The following is a 17793-nucleotide window of genomic DNA, read 5'->3' as shown; positions in this document are numbered from 1 at the left end:
TAATAAGTGAGAATGGGTATAGGGTATATGGGAACTCTCTATTATCTTTGCAATTTTTCTGTTAGGTCTAGAAATATTTTAAAATAAAATATTTCTTTTTAAAAAAATGCTGGGAAGAGGATATGCCCTTAGTTATTTTGCTTAAAACTGATTTCTGTCTTTAGTCATTCTATAATTTATGGTTAGAAATTTAACTTTTTAAAAAATATTAATAAAATGATTACATTTTAACTCAGCATAAAGAGCTAAAACATCTTACATAAATAATAAACAAAGAGCAGAAAGCTGGAAATAAATGATTAAACCAGTAAGAACATGGGTTAGGACTAGATAACTTCTTCTATACTGATGATAAAAGTTGATCATAGCACTGTTGTGGTTTGCATTACTGAAATGAAAACACGAAAGTTCATGACAAAGACAGACGTTTCATTCAGCTAGTGTATATTGCAAGATAGCTTTCATATACAAAATACTGCTGGTCTTGGAACATAAGTTTGCAAATGGATGACTTCAGAGAATCCTGGTGACCCTGAACGCTTAGATATCGATAAATAGGTGAGTGGGTATCTTGAAACTTTGGCAAGAAGGTCCTATTGATTTTGGCCCTACCACTGACAAACATGTAGCTCTTGTGGGTGACTGACTCATAAATTCAGATCATTTTCTAATGTCTGGCAGTCTACTTTAGAATCTTCTAGAAATTATATAGACTCTGGTACCCACCATCTCCAAAAAGATGGTCAGCAGGGATGTTATGATACCTTCTTTAAAGGTCTCTGGTAGGCTGTAAATGTCCTGTGGATGTGCAGTATGGCAGAATGAGTAATCTCTCTGCAAAGGAGGGAGTTGAAGGGCTTTCTCTTGGTTTAAATACTGACTCTGGCACCACCTCCCCCAACACAAATTCTGTGTTAATATTTATTCAATATATATTTATAGCATCGTTGATATGTGCAAGATCTGTGCTAGAAAGTGTGGGCAACACAAACATGAATTAGACACAGGTCTCTCTGATCTTCCTTCCAGGACTTGATGATTGAATAGGGGCAATAAAATTTACATAAATAATGAAAAAAGGTACCGAGTAGTCATTGGAGAATAATATTACTGATAGGAGAATTATTCTATTTTCTTCTCCTGCCTAGTGAAACCTATGGAATCACATGAGGCCATTTATTTGTCAATTATATCTTTGGTTGAGGCTCTCATCATGTCTCACCTAGTTCCTTTACACCTTCTCCCCAGATCCCATTAGTCACCAAGTCAAATAGATTGGAGCACCGCATGTGGCTTCTCATAGCCATCAGGATAAAATGCAAAGTACTTAGCTGACTACAAAAATATTCTGTCATTCCCTGGCTGTGCCTACCTCTCTAACCTCATCTTCTACCATCCCCAGTGTCTTACTCCATTTTCATGCTGTTAATAAAGACAAACCTGAGACCAGGTAATTTATAAAGGAAAGAGGTTTAACTGACTCACAGTTTAGCATGGCTGGGGAGGCCTCAGGAAACTTACAATCATGGTGGAAGAGGAAGCAAACACGTCCTTCTTCACACGGTGGCAGCAAGGAGAAGTGCTGAGCAAAAGGGGGAAAAGCCCGTTATAAAGCCATCAGATCTCGTGAGAACTCACTCACTATCATGAGAACAGCATGAGGTTAACCACCCCCATGATTCGATTACTTCCCACTGGGTCCCCTCCCATGATACACGGGGATTATGGGAACTACAAGATGAGATTTGGACGGGGACAGCCAAACCATATCACATGGCATCCCACACTGCCATGTTCTTTCACCTCACTCTGTGCAGTGCTGCCTCCTCTTTCTAGAATGCCCTTCCCCTGCTCTCCATCTGACTATCTGCTACCTCCATATCCTCCAAGTCTCAATAGAAGCATCACTTCCTCTGTGAAGTGCTCTGGGATCCTTTTTACTGGGTGATTTTCCCTCCTTGGCCATGTATCTGTTCCATTTCATATCTCTTGGGACGTACACCCCAGCCCCTTCCTTCATATATTCTTACTCATCCTTTAAGATTCCCCCTTGTCAGCCCCCTTTCCTTAGTCAGAGTTAATTATCCTCTGCTCTAGCCAGTAATTAGTACTTTGTTTATTCCTCCATTATAGTACTGAGTTGCATCTGACTTGGGATGGTTGCTAGCATGCTTTGTCTGGCATTTTCACCTGATCACAAACAATTTTAGAATAGGCACTTATCTTCATCTTTTGTTTTAGGACAATGCCTGGCACAACACCTGTTGATCAAATTAATTACCTTTTCTGTGGTTACTTGGGCCTCTAATCAACCAGATATCACAAACCAGACACAGACTGCCCCAGTTAGCCTCATTTCTGAACATTCTAACAGGCAGGCTATGTCAGTCTGTATAGGACTTATAGAGCCTCAAACACCCAATAAATTGAATGTACAGCATGTTTATTTCTTCTCTCTAGATATGTATTCTGCAATCATGACCAAACAGAAGGACTAAATCTGGATCAGAATCTGAAATGTAAAAAGGCTACTTGTCAACCACGCCATTGTTTTCTGTTGGAGCTAGCAGAGCAGCCTCGGCTGCACATTCCTGGGACGTGAATAATATCGGTTGTGATTACACTTCAGTATCTCATCCATTACCAGCCCTGTGAACACTGAATATAACCTAATTAGGAAATGTGAAGGGCCCTTTGCTAGGGATGAGTGCTGGGGCAGCAGAGGTCCACGTGCCTTCCCGACACAGGGATTCACCGGGTTTCACACACAGGTTTGGATCCTGCAGGGCTCAAGGACAGACTTTACTGGTCTAGTCCACATTCCTTGTATAATCACCAGTAAGCTGAGAATGTGACACCTTAGATTCCATCCTATGTTACGCTCCTTTTTAAATGCATTGCAAAGGAGATATGCCAGGACTGATAAGTCAGTCAATTTCAAATAGGTATTAAAGTATTAATGAAGTGATTAACTCTCTCTGACTAAAACAGTTTTTTGTTTACTGGTTTCTACTGGCCTTGAATAGGAATTTCAAATTTGTTGACAATTGGCTTCTCATCTTTCACTGAATTCTTCTAAGCTTTTTTGTCTTTTCCTACACGGCTCTTAAAATGCTTTCAGAGGACTGAATTCTATCTTCCAAAGTGCAGAGAACAGAGCACTAAGGATGTCTGCAGGCTTAATTACAAAGGATGTCATTCTGTTCTTATTGTTCCATAACTTTTCTTTGTAGTAAAAGCTGCTGCATTCATTTATTCAGTCCTCTGTCCCTGCATTCATCTGACACTTGCTGAGCACCTGCTATAGTACAGATTCACCTCATGCCCATGGCTGGCATCCAGCATTTATAGGGTAACTGGCAGGAGAAAAGAAGAGGCCTGTGGCCATGAGGCAGTGAGATGGAGTCACCTGCTCTGGGAGTCAGCACCCCGCCACTCACACAGAGCCCAGCCAACTGAGCTAACTGATAAGTCAACCTTAATTCTGCTCTAAAATACTTTTCATCAAACCACTCTCTGCTGAATCAATGTACATTCCTATAACCTGTATCTTGCCCTGGTAATGTGTGACCTTCAATGTCATGGTCCAAGGTTTTGCTGCTGGGACATGTGGTCTCGGGATGATCATCAGAATCCTTCACTACATGCTCTAAACCATCATTAGATGCTCTACAGTTTGCCACTTGTTTCCAAGGGTCCTATGTCCACCTCATTTTATAGAACTGGGCTTCCCTTGAGTTCTCATTCTGGGTACCTAGTCTATTTCCCTGCAATTCTAATTGCTGGGTTCTCTCCCCAGGGAATGGAGCCTGGCTTTGGTATAGATCTCCAGGAAGTACTGGGATTTCAGATGGCACCCACTCAATTTTGTTCACCCAGCTCTGACCATGAACGAACCATTCTGCTACTTCTGCCTTCTAACCTGGTGTTTGCCTGCATTGTATCTGGACATTGCTCAATTGTCTTGGTTGCTATGCCCCACCTGCTTGTCTGAATTTCTGTTGTTACTCCAGTCCCTGCCTGTCCCTGCAGCATCAAACCCACTCCCACCCCCATTTGTTTTGATGTCAATGCCTTACTGAAAAATCTTGAAATTTGATAGGGAAGATAGTGGTGGCATTATTATTACTACTATTGCCTTACTGTTTAGAAAACTGAGGCTCAGAGGATTAAGTGACTTGGCCAATTACATGTCTAATAAATAGCAGAATACTGCCAAAGGTAATTTATAGATTCAATGCCATCCCCATCAAGCTACCAATGACTTTCTTCACAGAATTGGAAAAAACTACTTTAAAGTTCATATGGAACCAAAAAAGAGCGCACATTGCAAAGTCAATCCTAAGCCAAAAGAACAAAGCTGGAGGCATCACACTACCTGACTTCAAACTATACTACAAGGCTACAGTAACCAAAACAACATGGTACTGGTACCAAAATAGAGATATAGACCAATGGAACAGAACAGAGCCCTCAGAAATAATGCCGCATATCTACAACCATCTGATCTTTGACAAACCTGACAAAAACAAGAAATGGGGAAACAATTCCCTATTTAATAAATGGTGCTGGGAAAACTGGCTAGCCATATGTAGAAAGCTGAAACTGGATCCCTTCCTTACACCTTATACAAAAATTAATTCAAGATGGATTAAAGACTTACATGTTAGACCTAAAACCATAAAAACCCTAGAAGAAAACCTAGGCAACACCATTCAGGACATAGGCATGGGCAAGGACTTCATGTCTAAAACACCAAAAGCAATGGCAACAAAAGCCAAAATTGACAAAAGGGATCTAATTAAACTAAAGAGCTTCTGCACAGCAAAAGAAACTACCATCAGAGTGAACAGGCAACCTACAGAATGAGAGAAAAGTTTTGCAATATACTCATCTGACAAAGGGCTAATATCCAGAATCTACAATGAACTCAAACAAATTTACAAAAAAAAAAAAAAAAAAACAACCCCATCAACAAGGGGCAAAGGATATGAACAGACACTTCTCAAAAGAAGACATTTATGCAGCCAACAGACACATGAAAAAATGCTCATCATCACTGGCCATCAGAGAAATGCAAATCAAAACCACAATGAGATGTCATCTACACCAGTTAGAATGGCGATCATTAAAAAGACAGGAAACAACAGGTGCTGGAGAAGATGTGGAGAAATAGGAACAGTTTTACACTGTTGGTGGGACTGTAAACTAGTTCAAATGTTGTCGAAGTCGTGTGGTGATTCCTCAGGGATCTAGAACTAGAAATACCATTTGACCCAGCCATCCCATTACTAGGTATATACCCAAAGGATTATAAATCATGCTGCTATAAAGACACATGCACACGGATGTTTATTGCGGCACTTTTAACAATAGCAAAGACTTGGAACCAACCCAAATGTCCAACAATGATAGACTGGATTAAGAAAATGTGGCACATATACACCATGAAATACTATGTAGCCATAAAAAATGATGAGTTCATGTCTTTTGTAGGGACATGGATGAAGCTGGAAACCATCATTCTCAGCAAACTATCACAAGGACAAAAAACCAAACACTGCATGTTCTCACTCATAGATGGGAATTGAACAATGAGAACACATGGACACAGGAAGGGGAACATCACACACCAGGGCCTGTTGTTGTGGGGTGGGGGGACGGGGGAGGGATAGCATTTGGAGATATACCTAATGTTAAGTGACGAGTTACTGGGTTCAGCACACCAACATGGCACATGTATACATATGTAACTAACCTGCACATTGTGCACATGTACCCTAAAACTTAAAGTATAATTAAAAAAATTAAAAAATAATAAATAAATAGCAGACCCCTGTCTCTAATAGTTTGCTCTTTGCCCAAGTCCATGCTGTTTGCTCTGAAAAGTCTTATGAGTAGTTTTGAAAATGAGATGCTTTACAGAGGTAAAAATATACAGGATATAAAGGTTTTATTGTTATTATGAGCAGCAAGTGGGCTTTCTCCAGTATGTAGCAATGCATTTCTTCTGTTGCTAACCAGGTCTTTGAAACAAAAAAGCTTCTGCTTCATTCTTAGATGAAGTTTGCACGTGGGTGGGAAATTACGACAATGTCTACAGGTGCCAGTGTGAACAAGTCTAAAACTTCATTTGTGGTTATTTAGAATGGGAGCCTCATTTCTAAACAGATAATGTTATAAATGGTGGTTAGATTCTTGGGCTAGCCCACAAAAGCAGTTTAATAATGCAGCTGGAGTACATTTCTAATTCATAATATAGCTGAAGTAATGTATATGTTATGCTCTTGCAACATAATAATCAAGGCTCTGATTAATTAAGGAATGTGTATTTGGAGTCCTGGTCTCTGTAGAACTGTCTCCTGACAGCAGTAGTGATTTCACCACTGTTGGCTCCAGAGTGCTTACGGGTTGCTGGGAAATTTTCCTGAAGTTTCATAGCCCAGAGAGCTAGTTTGTTAGGTAGGAAGTCAGAAGTTACTCTAAAGAGAAGTCAAGAGTTTTTGGGGAAAAAAAAAGTGTAGATGAGGAGTAGAAAGAGGGCAAGGGAAGAGGAATACTGGGGGGAAAATGGTGTAAACGGAGGAGTTGGAGGAAAGGAGAGAGAAAAAATTGGTAGGGTCACAGCCAGCTGAGGATGAGAAGTAAACTCTGACAAGGAACTGGGAACTAATAAAGGGACTTAGACAATGTGGAGTTAGAAGATTAGGAATTTAAAACGCAAGAGATAAAAGATGATTTTGGCAGAAGATGATCTTGGATGACTTTGAATAGAGAAAGATCAGTTTTAGAGAGATGTTTTAAATAAAATGCTATACTAGTAAAGTTTATAGAATTTTAATTAGGGGTAATGAGCTGCCAGATTAACCAGGGATTCTCACTGATGGGGGACAGGGTGCAACCCAGGAAGAGCATAAGACCTGAGGACCCATCGGAGAGATAGACTTGCAGGGAAGATAAGTATTCCTCCATGCCCAGCAAAATAGAAAAATGACAATCCTGCAGAGAATGAACAGATAGATTTGGTGAAATATGTACCCTTATGTCTGTCTTTGCCCTCTTACAGGACTAGGATGGGAAGAAGTCTTGAATAGAATAGGATTTGGTCTAAAGGAAAGAAAAGCTAAGAATGGCAATCAAGCGAATGGCACTGATGTTTTCAAAGATACTGTAAGGGGCTTCTTTGTTGGTTGGTTTACATAAGGAAAAGCCTGGACAAGGTCTGGAAACAGAAGAATAGGAAAAAGGAATCGAAGTCTCTGTGCCAGTAATTTTAAAATGCTATTTTCATTGTGACCTCAGGCAAGTTCTGCAGATAATACTCCTTTAGGTCAATGTTTCTCTCTTTTGTATTTGTAGACGGATTTTTTACTACACTTGTTCTGGAGAGGTGAGTATGTATTGTTTGGCTGAAGGTCCATAGTGTTGTCCCAGATTGAACAACTCAGTCTTTGGGGAGACACTGTAATGAGCTATGTCTCATGGCTGTCCTAGCAGGGACTGGGCGATTGTGTTTTAGGACAGAACCAACCCCCTTAAGTAGGGGAATAAAGTTTTCTAGAGGAAGGTAGAAGCTTGCAACATGATGGATTTAAGAATATTCTGTCTCGGCTGGGCACGGTGGCTCATGCCTGTAATCCCAGTGCTTTGGGAGGCCTAGGCGGGCAGATTACGAGGTCAAGAGTTCGAGACCAGCCTGGCCAACATGGTGAAACCCTGTCTCTTCTTAAAAATACAAAAAATTAGCTGGGCGTGGTGGCAGATTCCTGTAATCCCAGCTACTCGAGAGGCTGAGGCAGGAGAATTGCTTGAACCCGGGAGGCGGAGGTTGCAGTGAGCCGAGACTGTGCCACTGCACTCTAGCCTGGGCAACAGAGTGAGACTCGGTCTAAAAAAAAAAAAAAAAAAAAAAAAAATTCTTTCTCAGCCTGGGCAACATGGAGAAAACCAATCTCTACAGACAATACAAAAAGTATCTGGGTGTGGTGGTGCAAACCTATAGTCCCAGCTACTTGGGAGGCTGAGGTGGGAGGATTGCTTAGCCTGGGAGGTTGAGGCTGCAATAAGCTGAGACTGTGCCACGGCACTTCAGCCTAGGTGACAGAGTGAGACACTAAAAAAAAAAAAAAAAGTTCTTTTTATATTTCTGAAGAAGGGCAGGAGAGCAAGGCTAGGAGAGGGGGGAACTCTTGAGAGCATCTATGCAAAGGATCTAACTTGCTAGTTGATTTTTTCATAGATCCTGGGAACACAGTCATTTTTAGGGTCATTAGTGATGATTAAGGTTAAATGAATATTAAAATTTTAATATTAAAAATTATAATTACATGTATCTCCAAACCCTTAGTTAAGTCCAACAGCCTTGTGTTATTGACAGACTGGGGTGAATGAAGGAATGTGACAATAGAGGGAGGTGTCACCTTTTGCTGAGGTCAGTGTGACAGCAGCAGAGTTCTATGGAGGGGACAGTACCCTGGGGGTCCAGGGGGTGAACTAGCAATGAGGAGCCAGAGGCTCAAGGCAGAGCTGGGAGAAGCAAGCTATAATGCTAGACTACTTCAAAAGCACATGAATTGGAATGCACAAATGAAACAGTGGAGACTTTTCTGCCTACTCTTCCATTAATATGTTGGAAAGGCAGATTTCTCAGGATCCCACATAGCTGAGTACATGTTTGTTTGAGGCTGTCTCAGAACTCTATGCATGGATTCTAGAAGGGCTGGAGATGCATGGAGAAGGTGAGAGCCAGGAGGGACCCATCAGAAGCCAGTGGGGAAGCCAAGCCAGAAAGTCATTCTACCTCATCAGTCACTATAGTGGGGTGGAAAAATGCATATATAAAGATGTAGGATTTTGGCAGGATTAGGAATTGCTTTTTCCATTCCCCATTTACTGATACTATTTATTATGTGTTGCTTCCTGTTAATTAAACTTCTATTAAAATAATCTTGTAGTGAGAGTGTTGGCAAGAGAAATACCTGATCTTTATTTCAGATATTACTAGGCAAGTTGGGGCTGCTGGCAGAATATTCCAGCAAAAGCAATATTTTATGAAACTAAGTATCTAGGGAACTCGTGGACAGGTTTGCTATAGCAGTGTTACACTTAGATGAGGAATTTTTTAGTAGCTGTGGAGGTCTCAGAGGATTTATTTTTGAGATGATATGGCTACTGAAGTGCGAGTTAGCAGTTTGGGATGTGCAAAAAGGAAATAGCCTGAGATAGTGTTGTTGCTGCGAAATTAAAACAAAGCTTTGCCAATGCTTCCAACCATATCGTAGAATTAGGCTGGAGATTTGGTGAGGGGAAACATTGGGAATTTGGCCTTAATTGTATTGCGATTTTGCTAATTCTTCTACTACATAACGTTCTACAGATTAACCTAACTCAGGTCTTCATTACCCCTAATTACAATTTTATTTTTTAAACAAAATTTACATTTTATTTAGATTGAAATAAAACTATGCAAAATTGATTTTCTTCACCGAAAATAACAGCAATATTTTCCATATTATTTCTAGATAAACTACAAAACACTTATTTTTGTACGTTTTCCAGGTTTTGCTTATAAATCAAGCTGAGATAGTAGATACAGTAATGGAAAAAGACAGAAAAAACAGACACATCAACTGTCAGTATCCATGGCCTCTGATTCTGTCTTCACCATGAAGCAGAAGTAAAAACTAGATAATTTTTATGTTTTGTCTTAACTTTATGTGTTACATTCTATTGTCAGCAGTTAACTGAATCTTCTTCAAATATCATTTTCCAGTTTCATCCACATACCCCATCTCTGACTTCGGTTAATTCATTCATTGAGCTTTTGTTTTCAACATTAATTGCTTACCACTTTATGCCAGCATAGTCACTTGGAAATAAAGAAACACAACATCTTGTATCAGTACATTTCTGTAATGGAAGTTAGCTTACATATGAGTGGTAAATAGAAGAATGAGATCAGAATAATGCAAAAGTAACGTTGGTTTCTATGTTTCTCATATGTTAACATTTTGTGCCACTAAGTAATGGGATTGAACACTTTACAATGGCTTTTCACGTCTTTTACCCATTTTCTAATTGAATTTTTTTTAAACATTGGGTTTTGAGAGTCCTTTATATGTTCTAGATTCTAGCACTTCTGTCATGTATGTGGTTTGCAAATATTTTATCCCTTCCTATACTTTGTCTTTTCATCCTCTCAGCAGTCTTTTGGAAAGCAAACATTTTAAATTTTTGTGAAGTCTAATTAATCATTTTTTAAATGAATTGTGTATTTGGAGTCAAGTCTGAGAACTCTTTTCCTAGCCCTAGATCCCACAGATTTTCTATTTTTTTAAGCAAAAGTTTTATAGTTTTATATTTGACATTTAAGTCTGTGATCCATTTTGAGTTAATTTTTGTATACGGTATGAGTTTATGTCAAGTATTAATTTTTTGTCCTTAGATGTCCAATTGCTCCAGTACCATTTGTTGAAAAGGCTAGCCTTCCTTCATTGACTTGTTTTTGCACCTTTGTCAAAAACCAGTTGGGTGTATTTATGTGAGTCTATTTCTGGGCTCTCTACACTGTTCCATTGATCTATGTGTCTATTCCTCTGTAAATACCACACAGTCGTGATTACATACCTTGAAATTGGGGAGACCGATTCATCCCATTTTATTCTTCTTTTTCAAAATTGTTTCAGCTATTTTAGTTACTTTGCTTTTCCATATAATTTTAGAGTAATCGTGTCTACATCTAAAACAAAAACTTGCTGAGATTTTGATAGAAATTGTGTTAAACCTATTTATTAACTTGGGGAGAATTGACCTCTTTACTACATTGCGTCTTCCAATCTATGAACACAGTATATCTCTCCATTTATTTAGATTTTCTTTGATTTCTTTTATTAGCATTTTGTAGTTTCCAGCATACATGTGCTTTACACATTTTGTCATATTTATACCAAAGTATTCCAGTTTTTGAGCAATTGTAAGTGGTATTGTATTTTCAATTTCTGTGTTTCTAGACTTTCTCTTTCTTGGTTCTTTGGCTAAAAGGAGCAGGCATTTTGGGGGGGCTTTTCTGTCTGTAGCCGTCAACATTTCTAGGATTGCTGGCTTCTTCAGTCTGACATATACGAAGTAAAAAGAAAACCCAGGGGGCTTATCACTTGTCATTCCTTGGGTCTCAGTGTCCTTAGCTAGCTCCATAATTCCCATTACATCTTTGTGCATAATTTTTGCAAACCTCAGGGTTTTCAGCTGTGTCTGTGTTGCATTATGGCAGAAATACCCACACAGTAAACCTGAAACCTGCCCTTCAAGAACTTAGTTTGGAAGGCTCTACATTTCTCCCATATCTAACCTAATATTTCATGGTATATTAGCTGAAACAGAGGCAAGTTTCTTGGTTGCTAAGTATTTCCTCCATCTGTCTGTCATTGTCCTTAAAGCTTCACTATTTGTATTGCTTTCTAGTGAATTTTTTTTTTTTTTTTTTTGAGATGGAGTCTCATTCTGTCGCCCAGGCTGGAGTGCAATGGCGCGATCTCGGCTCACTGCAAGCTCCACCTCCCGGGTTCATGCCATTCTCCTGCCTCAGCCTCCAGAGTAGCTGGGACTACAGGCGCCTGCCACCATGCCCGGCTAATTTTTTTTTGCATTTTTTTAGTAGAGATGGGGTTTCACCATGTTAGCCAGGATGGTCTCGATCTCCTGACCTCGTGATCCACCCACGTCGGCCTCCCAAAGTGCTGGGATTACAGGTGTGAGCCACTGGACCCGGCCTGAACTTTATTTTTACCAATAAAATATAATTATTACAATGTCTCAGAAGTGTTCAAACAAATATGCCCTTCCAGGGGAAGAAGGGAGGAAAGCATGGATTTGGAGACTCCCTATCACACTTGGCCCTAAAGACTAATTTCAGCTTCATAGATGTATTTTATGCAGGTCCTGCATACTGACAACCTGTTCTGCTCTGTTTCAGATTTGTCATTCAGTCTAGTAAATGGGCTTGCTGATTTTTTTCAATAGAGCTTTTATCTTCTTTTTTGTTTGTTTGGTTTTGTCCATTTCATTTCTTGAAACTGAAATGCTATTTTCCTTCCTGTTAAGTGATTCATGTTCACAAAGTCTTTACATTAAAAACAAACCTCACCTTATCTAGCTGCTTCTGATTAAATTGACCCAGTTCTGACCATTCTTTTTTTCTCCAGGTTCTCTAGAAATTTAGGTATTTGGTTTGTGTTTTAGTAATTTACATTTGCTGAAAGGTTTTCAAAAACTACGTATTGCCAAACACTGCACATGTGCATAGTCAGCTCAGATTGTAAATTCCACTGGGACACAGGCAGTCCTAGTTTTGCCTCTTCTTACATCACCTATATCAGTTATTTTCCACAAGCCAGACACTGTAGTTCACATGCGAGAGTGCTTCTGAGTGAAACTGAATTTGAGGCATTTCAAAAAGTTATAGCATATCTAAACAGCAGAGGTCAAGAATGCTAGATGAATAAGATATAAATATTTAGTAGGTATTCTATTGCTGAATGAGTAAGAGTAAATGAATGCCTGCATACATGAAGACCACTGGGGCTTGGCAAATCCATTTTCAGTGGAAATTATTTTGGTGCATCAAATATTTATTGAGTACCTAATATGTTCCTCCTGTCACTTTGCTAGACCCACAGATGCAAATGTAAAAAATTTTAAAAATTCAGTCTGTGGCTCCCAGGAAAATAGACACAGGGTGAAATATACACATACTCACATGGATAATACAAGCCAAAAGCAGGATGCTGGGAGCACTCAGGGAGATTGCAGAGCTTGGCAGGATAGCTCTGGAAATGATTCCTGGGTAGGATGACGCCAATCAAAGCTTAGTGTGTAAGAGTCAACCAGTCAAAGAAAGAATGAGCTAGAGTGGGAAAGGGCATTTCAGGCCAAAGGAAGGCACAGGAGAATTTTTAGCATGATTATTGCAGTGAAGGACAAGTTGTTTAGTATTATTAAAGTATAAAGTGGGTAGTAGCAATTTGGGAGAGTTAGGACTGGAGAGGTAGGTAGAGACAGATAATGGAGGACCTGTTTTTCCCAAGAAGGGGCTCAGCCAGGCTTGGAAGAGTCATTGGATTACCACAGGCAGAGGAGAAAAGGAGAAAAGGTCAACTCTGTGTTAGAGCAATTCCTTTGGCAGCCAGGTGGAGATGGATTTCCTGAGTAAATTAAAAGCAGGAAAAGAGTGTGATAATCTAGGCAGGAGATAATTGAGGCCTTGAACTGGGCTGTGATAACAGAAACACAGAGAAGGAATGGATTAGAGGACTATTTAGCAGGAAAAATTGTCAGACTTGGTGGTGATAGAATATGGAAGATGAAAAAGAAAGATGAGTCTAGGTTGACCGCCAGATTCCTGCTTTGGGAGACTGGGTAACTTTTGCGTCATTGTATCATGGAGGTGGGGGAAGAGAATGGATGATGTTGTGAAGATTACAAGTACAATTTTGTACTTATTGAGTAGGAGGTCCCTATGAGGATATTCAAGTGAATGGAGGAATACCTTCAACTGGGGAAGGCTATTTGGGAATGCCATGTTCTTAAGGGCGAACCAGGTTTCAGTTAAGGTCAGGAAGTGAAGGGAGTGTCTGCAAAGAGATTGAAGATGTAGGACGGTTGGGCTGTCACAGAAAGAAAGTTCCAGAGGACACAGTTGATAGCTAGGAGGCAGGGGCGGGGGAAGAGTGATTGGACAGAGACAGGAGGCTTAGAGTCCCATGAAATCAGTGTATGAGACAGTCAGGGAGCATCAGCAACATCATCTTCAAGCAGTCACCTTGGTCTGGTAAGTGAAGAAGACATGGCTTTTGTCTTGGTAGGGTCAGCTGGCCTTAAGGATCTTCCATGGAATTTAGGACTTTAGGCAGGACAGAGTCTGAGTTTGTCTTTGGGTGGCTCCAATCAAGGGCGGTTAATATTGGTAGTGACTTTGGAGTCTGTGATGTGGTCTCCAGGCAGCAGTCCCCATGAACTCTATAAGCTGTGTGGTGAGTGGAAACCAGACTGGCTCCAAGATAGCCATCTATACGATTTTATCTAAAAATATACATCAATCAGAAAGTTAACCAGAAGGTTCACATTTAATTAATCAGAATATTTCAAATTTTCTTCTACACTGGTAATGGAGACAAAGTAAGGAAAAATAGAGGTCAAGAAAACAAATAAATGCTGAGAACCACATAAATTAACTCCTGCTTTGTTACTCAGAAATAATTTTGAAGTCATTTGCAGAAGTAAATGAATTTCCAGAATAGATGCTTTTTCCTTATACAATCCAACTTCTAAAACCCTCTGAAATCTGATTATTTTTACTGAATGCTACCAATACGGGTATTGTAGCTGAGCATGTGACTAATTAAGAAGTTCAACAACAGATAAATGCCCTAAAATAGCCATTTTATTTTATTTTACTGAACAAGTATGTGCTTTTTATTCATCATTATTCCCTAAACAATACAGTGTAACAAATATTTACATAGCATTTACACTGTATTGAATATTATAAGTAATCTAGAGATGATTTAAAGTATACAGGAAGATGTGCATAGGTTATATGCAAATACTGTGCCATTTGATTAATTAATTATTTCCATAAGTTATTGGGGTACAGGTGGTATTTGGTTATATGAGTAAGTTCTTTAGTAGTGATTTATGAGATTTTGGTGCACCTATTGCCTGAGCATTATACGCTACACCATATTTGTAGTCTTTTATCCCTCACCCCCTTCCCACTCTTCCCCCAATTCCCAAAGTCCATTGCATCATTCTTATGCCTTGTGGCATCATAGCTTAGCTCTCACATATGAGTGAGAATATATGATGTTTGGTTTTCCATTCCTGAGTTACTTCACTTAGAATAATAGTCTCCAATTTCATCCAGGTCACTGCAAATGCTGTTAATTCACTCCTTTTTATGGCTGCGTAGTATTCCATCATGTGTATATATACCACAGTTTCTTTATCCACTGTTGATTGATGGGCATTTGGGTTGGTTCCACGATTTGGCAATTGTGAATTGTGCTGCTATAAACATGCATGTGCAAGTATCTTTTTCGAATAATGACTTCTTTTCCTCCGGGTAGATGCCCAGTAGTGGAATTGCTGGATTAAGTGGTAGTTCTACTTTTAGTTCTTTAAGGAATCTCCACATTGTTTTCTATAGCAGCTGTACTAGTTTACATTCCCACCAGCAGTGTAGAAGTGTTCCCTGTCGACCGTATCCACACCAGCATCTACTGTTTTTTGATTTTTTTATTATGGCCTTTCTTGCCGGAGTGAGGTGGTATCACACTATGGTTTTGATTTGCATTTCCTTGATCATTCGTGATGTTGAGCACTTTTTCATATATTTGTTGGCCATTTGTACATCTTCTTTTGAGAATTGTCTATTCATGTCCTTAGCCCACTTTTTGATGGGATTGTTTGTTTTTTCTTACTGATTTGAGTTTGTTGTAGATTCTGGATATTAGTCCTTTGTCAGATTTATAGATTGTGAAGATTTTCTCCCACTCTGTGGGTTGTCTGCTTACTCTGCTGACTGTTCCTTTTGCCGTGCAAAAGCTCTTTAGTTTAATTAGGTCCCAGCTTTTATCTTTGTTTTTATTGCATTTGCTTTTGGGTTCTTGGTCATGAAATCCTTGCCTAAGCCAATGTCTAGAAGGATTTTTCCAATACTATCTTCTAGAATTTTTACAGTTTCTGGTCTTAGGATTAAGTCCTTGATCCATCTTGAGTTGATTTTTGTATGAGGTGAGAGATGAGGATCCAGTTTCATTCTCCTACATGTGGCTAGCCAATTATTCCAGCATCATTTGCTGAAAAGGGTGTCATTTCCCCACTTTATATTTTTGTTTGCTTTGTTGAAGATCAGTTGGCTGTAAGTATTTGGGTTTATTTCTGGGTTCTCTATTCTGTTCCACTGGTCTATATGCCTATTTTTGTACCAGTACCATTCTGTTTTGGTGACTATGGCCTTATACTATAGTTTGAAATCAGGTATTGTGATGCCTCCAGATTTGTTCCTTTTGCTTAGTCTTGCTTTGGCTATGCGGGCTCTTTTTATGTTCCATATGAATTTTAGAATTGTTTTTTCTAATTCTGTGAAGAATGATGGTGGTATTTTGATGGGCATTGCATTGAATTTGTAGATTGCTTTTGGCAGTATGGTCATTTTCACAATATTGATTCTACCCATCCATGGGCATGGGATATGTTTCCATTTGTTCGTGTCACCTGTGATTTATTTCAGCAGTGTTTTGTAATTTTCCATGTAGAGGTCTTTTGACTCCTTGGTTAAGTATATTCCTAAGGTTTTTGCTTGTTTGTTTGTTTGTTTGCAGCTATTGTAAACAGGTTGAGTTCTTGATTTGCTTCTCCATTTGGTCACTGCTGATGTATAGAAGAGCGACTGATTTGTGTACATTAATCTTGAATCCGGAAACTTTGCTGAATTCTTTTATCGGTTCTAGAAGCTTTCTGGAGGAGTCCTTAGGGTTTTCAAGGTAAAAAATCATAGTGTCAGAAAACAGTGACAGTTTGACTCCCTCTTTACTGATTTGGTTGCCATGTATTTCTTTCTCTTGGCTGATTGTTCTGGCTAGGACTTCCAGTACTATGTTGAAGAGGAGTGGTGAGAGTGGGCATCCTTGTCTTGTTCCAGTTATCAAAGGGAATGCTTTCAACTTTTCCCCATTCAGTATTATGTTGGCTGTGGGTTTGTCATAGATGGACAATAAGATATGTCTGTTGTATGCCGATTTTACTGAGAGTTTTAATCATAAAGGGATGCTCGATTTTGTCGAATGCTTTTTCTGCATCTATTGAAATGATCACGTGATTTTCATTTTTAATTCTGTTTATGTGGTGTATCACATTTATTGACTTGTGTATGTTAATCCATCCCTGCATCCCTGGTATAAAACACACTTGACGATGGTGGATTATCTTTTTGATATGTTGTTGGATTCGGTTAGCAAGTATTTTGTTAAGGATTTTAGCATCTATGCTCATCCAGGATATTGGCCTGTAGTTTTCTTTTTTGGTTATGTCCTTTACTGGTTTTGGTATTAGGGTGATGTTGGCTTCATAGAATGAATTAGGGAGGGTTCCTTCTTTCTCTAGGTTGTGGAATAGTGCCAAATGGATTGGTAGCAATTTTTCTTTGAATGTGCAGTTGAATTCTGCTGTGTATCTGTCTGGTCCTGGAGGTTTTTTTGTGGTAATTTTTAAATTACCATTTCAATCTCGCTGCTTGTTATTGGTCTGTTCAGGGTATCTAATCCTTCCTGATTTAAGCTAGGGGGGTTGGATTTTTCCAGGAATTTATCAATCTCTTCTAGGTTTTCTAGTTTATGGGCCTAAAGATGTTCACAGCAGCCTTGAATGATTTTTTGTATTTCTGTGGTGTCAGTTGTAATACCTCCTGTTTCATTTCTAATTGAGCTTATGTGGATTTTCTCTCTTCTTTTCTTGGTTAATCTTACAAATAATCTATCAATTTTATTTATCTTTTCAAAGAACCAGCTTTTTGTTTCATTTATCTTTTGTATTTTTGTTGTTGTGGTTGTTGTTTCAATTTCATTTATTTCTGCTCTGATCTTGATTATTTCCTTTCTTCTGCTGGGTTTGGGTTTGGTTTGTTCTTGTTTCTCTAGTTCCTTGATGTATGACCTCAGATTGTCTGTTTGTGCTCTTCCAGACTTTTTAATGCAGGCATTTGGGGCTATGAACTTTCCACTTAGCACTGCCTTTGCT

At 39.1% G+C, this 17793-nt stretch overlaps 1 protein-coding gene across 7 annotated transcripts in view; it reads right to left on the bottom strand.

Moving 5' to 3' along the window:
* The window catches only part of CDC42EP3 (CDC42 effector protein 3), a 95445-nt gene that overhangs the window by 37242 nt on the left and 40410 nt on the right, over positions 1 to 17793 (bottom strand). For all 7 annotated transcript variants that reach the window (XM_063713468.1, XM_063713469.1, XM_063713467.1 and 4 more), the window contains one exon: positions 1522 to 1582. The gene's annotated coding sequence lies outside the window, so the exon portion shown is untranslated. The remainder of the gene's footprint in view (positions 1 to 1521; positions 1583 to 17793) is intronic.

This window comes from Pongo abelii, chromosome 12, assembly GCF_028885655.2.
Source record: "Pongo abelii isolate AG06213 chromosome 12, NHGRI_mPonAbe1-v2.0_pri, whole genome shotgun sequence".
Classification (NCBI taxonomy): Eukaryota; Metazoa; Chordata; class Mammalia; order Primates; family Hominidae; genus Pongo; species Pongo abelii.
Note: the sequence above shows the minus strand (reverse complement) of the source record. Positions and strands in the feature narration are given on the sequence as shown.